We start from the raw sequence: 11,838 nt of genomic DNA, 5'->3' as shown, positions 1-11,838 counted from the left end.
TGGACTTAACTTTCCAATTAAACGGCATAGATTATCTAGTTGGATCAAAAACAAGATCCATCGTTCTGCTGTCTTCAAGAGACACATATTACCCAAAAAACAAACACCTTTTGAAAATGAGAGGTTGGAATAAAATTTATCTACCTAATGGCCCCCATAAATAGGCTGGAGTTGCCAACCTCATATCAGATAAAATAGACTTCAAACTAAAATTAGTGAGAAAAGACAAAAAAGGTTATTACATACTAATAAAGGGATCTCTCCTCCAGGAAGACATAACCATTCTAAATAACACCTAATCCCAGAGCACCGAACTTCATCAAGCAAACTTTACTTTCACTAAAACCACACATATATCGAAACACAATGATTGTGGGTGACTTTAACACACCACTCTCACCTATGGACAGATCAACCACACAAAAAGTCAACAGAGAACACACAGAATTGAATGACTGTATAGACCAACTAGATCCAACAGACATCTGCAGATTATTCCACCCAGCAACAACACAATATACGTTTTTCTCAGCAGGACGTGGAACATTTTCCAAAATAGACCACATTTTAGGCCATAAACAAACCTGGACAGATTCAGAAACACTGAAATTATTAGCTACATTCTCTCAGACCACAACCAGGGCATGAAATTGGTACTGAACACTAATTTCCACCAACGAAAACCCTGTAGTTCATGGAGATTGAACAATACCTCGTTGAATCACCAATGGGTCATTGAGGAGATCAGAACCGAAATCCAACAGTTTATGAAATTTAACAAAAAGGAGCACATGAAATACCAGCTCCTTTGGGACACAGCAAAGGCAGTACTCAGAGAAATAATTATATCTTTGAGTGCTAACATTAACAAATGGGAAAAATCGCAAACCAACAATTTAATGTCCCACCTTAAACTCTTGGAAAAAGAGCAATAAACCAACCATAACCCCAGTAGAAGGAAGCAAATTATTAAAATCAAAAGCAGAATTAAATGAATTGGAGTCCAAAAAAACTATAGAAAGAATCAACAAAACAAGGAGTTGATTCTTTGAAAAAATTAACAAAATTGACAGACCCTTAGCAAATATTACCAAAAAAAGAAGGGAGCATACTGACATAAACAAAATCACAGATGAGAATGGTAATTTCATGACAGAAATTACAAAGATCCAGAGCATCATGAGGGAATACTCTTCAAACCTTATGCCAACAAATTTGAGAATCTAGAAGAAATGGATGAATTTTTAGCCAACATTAACATACCAACACTGAAGCAAAAAGACCTAATCCAACTAAACAGACCTATTTCAAGCACTGAAATAGAAATGGCAATGAGACCTTTCATCCAAGAAAAGCCCAGGGCCAGATGGATTCACAGCTAAATTCTATAAGGTCTTCAAAGCAGAGCTTACACCAGTACTCTTCAACGAAGTTGAAAATGAAGGCTCTTTGCCAAACTCATTCTACACAGCAACTATAACCCTCATCTCAAAACCAGACAAAGATTCATCAAAGAAAGAGAACTATAGACCCATTACTTTGATGAATATTGATGCAAAACTTCTCAATAAAATACTGGCCAACCATGTTCAACAAGTCATCAAAAGATTATGCACTATGATCGAACAGGATTCATCACAGGGATGCAAAATTGGTTCAACATATGCAAGTCAATTAATATAATTCAGCACATCAACAGGAACAAGGACAAGAATCACATGATTGTCTCAATAGATGCAGAAAAGGTATTTGACAAGATCCAACACTCCTTTATGCTAAAAGCTCTGGAGAAACTAGGAATCCATGGAACATTTCTCAGTGTAATAAAGGTTGTGTATGACAACTAGCATTATACTTAATGGTGAAAAGCTAAAGCCATTTCTTCTAAAATCAGGCATGAGACAAGGATGCCCACTCTCTCCACTCCTCTTTAACATAGTATTCGAATTCCTAGCCAGAGCAATAAGGCAAGAAGCAAGCATAAAGGGGATCCAAATAGGGAAAGAGGAAGTGAAACTTTCTCTCTTTGTAGATGACATGATTCTGTATTTCAAGAACCCTATAGACTCCACTCCCAAGCTCCTTGAGCTGATTCAAAACGTTGACAAGAAAGCAGGGTATAAAATTAACCCTCTGGTCAAGATATCGCATCCGTCTCCACAGGCTAAGCCCTCCGATCCTAGTAACCCCCGAGTCTTCTTTGACGTGGATATCGGAGGGTAGCGAGTTGGTAGAATTCTATTAGAATTGTTTGCAGAAAATTTTTGAGCATTGTGTACAGGAGAAAAAGCATTGGATCCACAACTGGGAAACCTCTCCATTTTAAAGGATGTCCTTTCCATCAAACTTGTATATAAATTCCTGTAGACTCCGCCTGTGACTTCTAGTTACATATCTCATGTTCCATGAGCACAGGAATCTCTGAACATAGGGGTGATTTTGGTAACCCTTGACACAAAGGAATAATACTGAGGACATATTTTCATTCATGCGTTAAAACTAGTTATTAAGAAATTTATGATTCAGGGTGGAGACTTCTCAAATCAGAATGGGACAGGTGGAGAAAGTATTTATGGTGAAAAATTTGAAGATGAAAATTTCCATTATAATCATGATCGGGAGGGTTTGCTGAGCATGGCAAATGCAGACTCCAATACAAATGGTTCTCAGTTCTTTATCACAACAGTTCCAACTCCTCATTTGGATGGGAAACACGTGGTGTTTGGACAAGTAATTAAAGGCATAGGTGTGGCAAGGATACTGGAATATGTAGAAGTGAAAGGTGAAAAACCTGCCAAATTGTGCATTATTGCAGAATGTGGAGAATTGAAGGAAGGAATGATTGGGGAATATTCCCAAAAGATGGCTCTGGCGACAGTCATCCAGATTTCCCTGATGATGCAGATATAGAGTTAAAAAATGTGGATAAAGATTTATTAATAGCAGAAGACTTAAAAAACATTGGAAATACTTTTTTCAAGACTCAAAACTGGGAGATGGCTATTAAAAAATATACAAAAGTTTTAAGATACTTGGATAGTTCAAAGGCTGTTATTGAGAAAGCAGATACATCTAGACTACAACCCATAGTTTTAAGCTGTGTGTTAAATGTTGGTGCCTGTAAACTGAAGATGTCAAATTGGCAGGGAGCAGTTGACAGTTGTTTGGAGGTGCTTGAAATAGACCCATCAAATACCAAAGCACTGTACCGCAGAGTCAAGGATGGCAAGGATTAAAAGAATATGATCAAGCTTTGGCTGATCTTAAGAAAGCCCAGGAGATAGCATCAGAGGATAAAGCCATCCAGGCAGAATTGCTGAAAGTCAAGCAAAAGATAAAGGCACAGAAAGATAAAGAGAAGGCGGTATATGCAAAAATGTTTGCTTAATAAGGATTCACTTTTGCTTAAATGTTACCCATTGATTATATAAAGACAGTAAGACAATATGGGTTCTAAATAGGATCCCTAGTATGTTTGCTTTGACACTTTAGTCCTTTGTTGTTTACGGTTAGAAATACTGATGGAGGTAACTTATTAATAAAATATTACAAAATGCAAAAAAAATTAACCCTCAAAAATCAACTGCCTTCCTCTATGCCAACAATGAGAGGAAAGAGGCAACAATCAGGAAAGCAACTCCTTTTGCAATCGCCTCAAAGAAAATAAAGTACCTAGGACTTAACTAATAATGTAAAGACCTTTTTGATGAAAACTTTTTTTTAAAAAAGCCCTGAAAAAGGAAATTAAAACAGAACTGAGGAAATGGAAAAACCTCCCATCCTCCTGGATTGGAAGAATTAACATGGTGAAAATGACAATCTTGCCAAGGGCTATCTACAAATTCAATGCAATACCCATCAATATCCCAATGTCATTCTTTAAAGAAATAGAAGAGGCCATCCAAGGTTCATATGGAATAATAGAAGACCCCATATAGCAAAAACAATTAGTAGCAGAAAGAACAGCGCAGAAGGAATTTCAATACCAAACGTTAGACTCTATTACAGGGCTATATTGACTAAAACAGTTTGGTACTGGCACAAGAACAGGTCTGCAGAATAGAATGGAAGAAAGACAGCCTCTTCAACAAGTGGTGCTGGCAGAACTGGTTAAGCACCTGAAGAAAACTAAAGTTGGACCCTTATTTTTCACACTGCATCAAGATTAACTCCAAATGGATCAAAGACCTCAAGGTAAAACCAGACACACTGAATACTTTATAAGAAGGAATAGAAGATACAATAGGTCTCCTTGGCACAGGTCAAAACTTTCTTAATAAGGACCAAGAAACATAAGAAATCAGAGAAAGCCAGATAAGTGGGACTGCATTAGACTGCAGAGCTTCTGTATGGCAAAAGACATAGCTCCCAAACTAGCTAGAAAGCCTACAGAGTGGGAGAAGATCTTCACTAACCACACAACAGACAAAGGCCTCATATCTAAAAATATCAACAGCTCTAGAAACTGAATCACTCCAAAAGTAATCTCCAAAGAAAGAAACATCCCATTAAAAGATGGGCCAAAGACTTAAGAGAGTCCTCTCTGAAGAAGAAATAAGAATAGCATATAGACACATGAAGAAATACTAACATCTCTGGCCATAAAAGAAATGCAAATCATAACAACTCTAAGATTCCACCTCAATCTAGTTAGAATGGCCATGATCTAGAAATCTAATAACAACAGATGATGGAGGGGATGCAGCCAGGAAGGATCATTACTACACTGTTGGTTGGAGTGCAAACTCATCCATCCACTATGGAAAGCAGTATGGCAGTTCCTGAAAAGACTAAACATAGAGCTCCCCTATGACCCAGCAATTCCACTACTTGGCATTTATCCAATCATCCAGAAACAGGGACATACTAATGCCACTAGCACAACAATGTTCATTGCAGCACTATTTATCATAGCAAAGATATGGAACCAACCCAGATGCCCCTCAGTTGATGATGGATCAATGAGATGTGGTATTTATACACAATGGAATTCTATGCTGCTGTCAGAAAGAATGACATCGCCCTATTTTTAAGGAAATGGAAACACTTAGAAAAAATCATATTAAGTGAAGTAAGCCAGACTCAAAGGAGCATAGGCTCAATGGTTTCCTTCATTTGTCATAATCAGTAGAAACCTTGGGATCTCCTAGCAGAGATTTACAATAGAATAAACCTAGATACATAAGGCCATACAGGATGATGCTAAATGTAAGGACCTCTAGTATATAGAAACTAAAGTCATATAATGAGTGATTGTTGTCCTTAATGTACTATGTTATCTCTCATCTCTTTTGCTGTCCCTTGGTTATTCCATATTGTTACAGTATTTCACCTTGTTATCTGATATATTGTATGTATGCATATTTAGTTATTTGAAATTGGGTAGGGAAGGGTGGAAAACAAGATGTGGGGTGGAGGTGGGGAAAGGAAATGGGGCCCAAGGCATGATAAAGGGTAATGTATGTGAAGTAACGCACCCTCTATCTGGTGAATATAATGTAACCCTTCTATTAAATACAATTAAAAATTATATGGAAAAAAAAGAATTAGTGATACTTTGGGGGAAAAACTCATTCTTGGTGTTTTTACCATCAAATAAAACAAACTAATTTTACGCGGAAAAGGCATTTGACAAAATCCAACACCCCTTTATGTTAAAAGCTGTGGAGAAACTAGGAATCCATGGAACATTCCTCAATATAATAAAGGCTGTGTATGAGAAACCTACTGCTAGTATTACACTTAATGGTGAAAATCTAAAGCCATTCCCTCTAAAATCAGGAACGAGACAAGGATGCCCACTCTCTCCACTCCTCTTTAACATAGTACTAGAATTCCTAGCCAGTGCAATAAGGCAAGAAGCAAGCATAAAGGGGATCCAAGTAGGGAAAGAGGAAATAAAACTATCCCTCTTTGCAGATGACATGATTCTGTATTTAAAGAATCCTATAGACTCTACTCCCAAACTCCTTGAGCTGATTCAAAACTTTGGAAGAGTAGCAGGCTATAAAATCAACCCTCAAAAATCAACTGCCTTCCTTTACGCCAGCAGTGAGAGGAACGAGGCAATAATCAGGAAAGAAACTCCTTTCACAATAGCCTCAAAGAAAATAAAGTACCTAGGAATTAGCTTAACTAAGAATGTAAAGGACCTTTTTGACGAAAACTTTAAAACCCTAAAAAAGGAAATTAAAGCAGAACTAAGGAAATGGAAAAACCTCCCATGCTCCTGGATTGGAAGAATCAACATTGTGAAAATGACAATCTTGCCAAGAGCTATCTACAAATTCAATGCAATACCCATCAACATCCCAATGTCATTCTTTAAAGAAATAGAAGAGGCAATCCAAAATTTCATATGGAATAATAAAAGACCCCGTGTAGCAAAAACACTTCTTAGCAGAAAGAACAGCGCTGGAGGAATTTCAATTCCAAACTTTAGACTCTATTACAGAGCTATAATTCTCAAAACAGCTTGGTAGTGGCACAAGAACAGGCCTGAAGACCAATGGAATAGAACTGAGGACCCAGATATTAAACCACAGACCTATGGCCACCTAATCTTTGACAAGGGAGCCAAAAAAATAGAATGGAAGAAAGACAGCCTCTTCAACAAGTTGTGCTGGCAGAACTGGTTAAGCACCTGCAGAAAACTAAACTTGGATCCTTCTTTGTCACCTTGCACTAGAATTAACTCCAAATGGATCAAAGACCTGGAGGTAAAACTGACACACTGAAAACTCTACAGGAAGGAATAGGAGATACACTAGGCCTCCTTGGCACAGGTCGAAACTTTCTTAATAAGGACCAAGAATCACAACAAATCAGAGAAAGGCTGGATAAGTGGGACTGCATTAAACTGCAGAGCTTTTGTATGGCAAAGGACATAGCTAGTAAACTAATCAGGAAGCCTACAGAGTGGGAGAAGATCTTCACCAACCAAACAACGGACAAAGGCCTCATATCTAAAATATATCAACAACTCAAAAAATTGAATCACTCCAAAACTAACCTCCAAAGTAACAACCATCCCATTAAAAAATGGGCCAAAGACTTAAAGAGAGTCTTCTCTGAAGAAGAAACAAAAATGGCCTATAGACACATGAAGAAATGCTCAACATCTCTGGTCATAAAAGAAATGCAAATCAAAACAACTCTAAGATTCCACCTCACTCCAGTTAGAATGGCCAGGATCAGGAAAACGAATAACAACAGATGCTGGAGGGGATGTGGCCAGGAGGGATCACTACTACACTGTTGGTGGGAGTGTAAACTCGTTCAACCACTATGGAAAGCAGTGTGGCAGTGCCTCAAAAGGCTAAACATAGAACTCCCCTTTGACCTAGCAATTCCACTACTTGGCATTTACCCAACCATCCAGAAACAAGGGCATACTAAATCCACTAGCACAACAATGTTCATTGCAGCACTATTCACCATGGCAAAGATATGGAACCAACCCAGATGTCCCTCAGTTGATGAGTGGATCAACAAGTTGTGGTATTTGTACACAATGGAATTCTATGCTGCTGTCAGAAAGAATGACATCACCCCATTTGTTAGGAAATGGAAAGACTTAGAAAAAGTCATATTAAGTGAAGTAAGCCAGACTCAAAGGAACTTAGGCTCAATGGTTTCCCTCATTCGTCATAATCAGTAGAAACCTTGGGCTCTACTAGCAGAGATCTGCAATAGAGCAAAATCTTGATACAGAAGGCCATATAGAATGAAGCTAATTGAAAGGACTTCTAGGATATTGAAACAAAAGCCATACAACGAATGATTGTTGTCCTTAATGTACTATGTTGTCTCTCATCTCCTTTGCTGTCCCTTGGTTATCTCATATTGGTAGAGTATCTCACTTTGTTATCTGATATATTGAATTTATTTGTATTTGGATATTTGAAATTTGATAGGGAAGGGGGGAAAACTAAGACGGGAGGGGGGTGTGGGGGGGGAGGGAAATGAGTACCAAGACATGTGAAAGGGTATCAATGTATGCGAATTAGTGCACCTTCTATCTGGCAAATATCATGTAACCCTTTTACTAATTACAATTAAAAAAAACAAACTAATTTTAAATGAGCTCTATTTAGATCATATATTGTATGAGGAGGATATTAAGAATGTTAGTTCTGAGCTCTAAGCATGAATTTCTCTTAAGAAAGAAGAATGCATAAAGAACCAAAAATATTTTAAAATGAGAAAAAATTAATGCTATGTAAAGGATATTAAAGAAGGACATTAATTTGTGAATTTGGTTCATTAGGACCTAAAATGAGATGATGAAATTAGGTAGTACTGCAGTCAAGTGAAGCAGTATAAGCTATAGGATACTGAGAACTTGTGGTATTTTTGAAAAAAAATAATTGTACCTAGGAATTACTGCACCAGTAATTTCAGTAGCATTACTCTTGGGTTGAATTCAGGACATCACACATTCTATGTTAAGTCAAATCTCTAATCTTAGTCTATAATTTCCTCATGTTTTTTTCAGTTAATAGAAGAATGAATGATGCTAATAAACAAATTGAAAGCTAACCATCTCAAAAAAATAATTGTAACTCATGTCTTGCAATCTTTTAAGAAAACCATAAATTATGGAAAGAACAATGTTCAGACTTCTTCAGTCAAATTCATTCAGACTTTTTATTGTAATTAATAGAGGGTTTATATTTATATTCACCAGATAGAAGGAGCATTTCTTGGGCCGAGAGTTTGGCCTAGTGGTAGAGTGCTTTCTTATCATGCATGAAGACCCGGGTTCGATTCCTCTGTACCACATATAGAGAAAAATGCTGGAAGTGATGCTGTGGCTCAAGTGGTAGATCTTTAGCCTTGAGAAAACCCAAGGACAGTGTTCAGGCCCTGAGTTCAGGCCCCAGGACAGGCAAAAGAAAAAGAAGGAGCATTTCTTCACACAAATTAATATCCCTTCTTATGTTTTTGTCCCCATTTCCCTCCCCCACCCCTCCCCTCATCTTGTTTCCCCCCTTCTTTTTCCTATTCTAAATAAACAAATAAACATATATACAATATACCAGATTAAGACTTTTTGAAAGACTCTATTCTCACAAATCATCCAGTGATAGAAGTGTTATGAATTTATACTCATATAATTTCATCTTATCAAACTATTTGCCCAGCTTCACTAATGAGGTTTACTATGTGTGATTTTATAGTACAAATTACAGAAAAAATAATGAGAACATAGGTAAGGAAATGTGATCACATTAGTTTTGCTACATGCTATTATTAATTTAGCAGATTATTAAAATGTTAAAGTCCTTTTACTTTTGAATCATTATTGCATTTCACTTTGAGGGTCTTCACCATTACCTGCAAGTAAATGTGGTTAACATATTACTTCTTAGAATAGTTTTAACAGCTTTCTTTAATAAGCTGAATTTCAAAATATGGGCAAAACGTTTGTATTTCAGCTCTTAACTCACCCTGATGAGCAGAAATCATAGACGATCCATTCCTTCATCTACATATCACATTCTACACTAAAATATAGGGTTGATTTCAAGATTGTCCAAGAGATATTGTTTGTCTAACATAATAATGCATGTTGTTAGGAAAAGCTGTTCAATTACCAATTTTTGCAACTATATTTTTACAACTATTTTTTATATTGTAAACACTCTGCTATAAATATTATATATAGTTAGTTAGGGTATTATAAACTTTGCTAAATATGACAAATGGTATAGGACAAATATTAATAATGCCTCCAGGAGCTATTTATGCCTCCATGTCTTATGGGAATATATCTAACAAGGAAAAATAAAACAATTCTCAAGGAAATTAAGATCTCTTAACATTATTTCCTAAAGGATTTCCAAATAGTAATGTACAAAAATCTTTTATAGAGATATATAAATATACACAAACATACATACACCTATTTCCTCTTATTGTTTATGTTTCCAGATAATTTATTATTGATTGATATAACATTGGAATGTCTATTAATATCTGTCTTTGGCTATATATTTTAGGATTTAGAAAGAGAAGATGAGATATGTAGATATTAAAAGCAAAATAATAAAGTAGAAAAAGGCAGTCTGTTGTAGAGCAATTGATTTCAGGAAAAATGTATTACACTAAAAATAGCATTTTTAAAACTCATCCAACAATATAAACCATAAAACATACCATAAAAATTCATAGGGACATTTTAAGTTTGGTGACACTTCCATAGTCCTTCTTTGTGAAGAATAACCATATTCATTATTTTCCTGATATGTCACCTGGTAGACTGTTTCTGTTTCAATAACTTTCAAGAACATACCAATAAATAAACTGTGCATATACATTTAGGAAACATAACTTTCATAACATTGAGTGACACATGTTAGGGCTTTAGGCTAAATTTCTCAAATGGTAAATGCAAAATGAAAATTAAACACTATATATCCTTGTGAGCTATTGATGACAGGTTCCCTAGATGTGTTCAATCTTCCATTCCCAACAACAAAGAACAGGACTCTGGTTTTTGACAACCTTTACAACAGTGTAGGTTCTTATACTTTAACAATGTTGGCTGTCACATGACTAAGCCATGGTAAAGAACATCACTTTTGAATTTTTGTAAGTGTGTGGGTAGTAGAACATCGCATCGTAAGTTGGAAAGCCTTGCTATATATGTATATTTGTGAATTGTCTACACGAATCTCTTACTATTTTTCCTGTCAGGTTTTCTTTTTTTGTTTTTTTTTATTGTAATTAGTAAAAGGGTTACATGATATTTGCCAGATAGAAGGTGCATTAATTCACATACATTGATACCCTTTCATATGTCTTGGTACCCGTTTCCCTCCCCCCCCACACCCCCCACCCGTCTTGGTTTTCCCCCCTTCCCTATCAAATTTCAAATATCCAAATACAAATAAATTCAATATATCAGATAACAAAGTGAGATACTCTACCAATATGAGATAACCAAGGGACAGCAAAGGAGATGAGAGACAACATAGTACATTAAGGACAACAATCATTCATTATATGGCTTTTGTTTCAGTATCCTGGAGGTCCTTTCAATTAGCTTCACATTATATGTCCTTATGTATCAAGATTTTGCTCTATTGCAAATCTCTGCTAGTAGAGCCCAAGGTTTCTACTGATTATGACGAATGAGGGAAACCATTGAGCCTAAGTTCCTTTGAGTCTGGCTTACTTCACTTAATATGATTTTTTCTAAGTCTTTCCATATCCTAACAAATGGGGCGATGTCATTCTTTCTGACAGCAGCATAGAATTCCATTGTGTACAAATACCACAACTTGTTGATCCACTCATCAACTGAGGGACATCTAGGTTGGTTCCATATCTTTGCTATGGTGAATAGTGCTGCAATGAACATTGTTGTGCTAGTGGATTTAGTATGTCCTTGTTTCTGGGTGGTTGGGTAAATGTCAAGTAGTGGAATTGCTGGGTCATAGGGGAGTTCTATGTTTAGCCTGTTGAGGCACTGCCACACTGCTTTCCATAGTGGTTGAACGAGTTTGCACTCCCACCAACAGTGTAGTAGTGATCCCTCCTGGCCACATCCCCTCCAGCATCTGTTGTCATTCGTTGTCCTGATCCTGGCCATTCTAGCTGGAGTGAGGTGGAATCTTAGAGTTGTTTTGATTTGCATTTCTTTTATGACCAGAGATGTTGAGCATTTCTTCATGTGTCTATAGGCCATTTTTGTTTCTTCTTCAGAGAAGACTCTCTTTAAATCTTTGGCCCATTTTTTAATGGGATGGTTGTTACTTTGGAGGTTAGTTTTGGAGTGATTCAATTTTTTGAGTTGTTGATATATTTTAGATATGAGGCCTTTGTCCGTTG

At 36.5% G+C, this 11,838-nt stretch overlaps 1 pseudogene; it reads left to right on the top strand.

Moving 5' to 3' along the window:
* The first annotated feature begins 644 nt into the window (after positions 1-644).
* On the top strand, positions 645-3,479 carry LOC150066973 (peptidyl-prolyl cis-trans isomerase D-like; annotated as a pseudogene).
* Positions 3,480-11,838: the final 8,359 nt, after the last annotated feature.

Source organism: Megascapheus bottae, chromosome 2 (assembly GCF_031878675.1).
Source record: "Megascapheus bottae isolate mThoBot1 chromosome 2, mThoBot2.hap1, whole genome shotgun sequence".
NCBI classification, from domain to species: Eukaryota; Metazoa; Chordata; class Mammalia; order Rodentia; family Geomyidae; genus Megascapheus; species Megascapheus bottae.
Note: the sequence above shows the minus strand (reverse complement) of the source record. Positions and strands in the feature narration are given on the sequence as shown.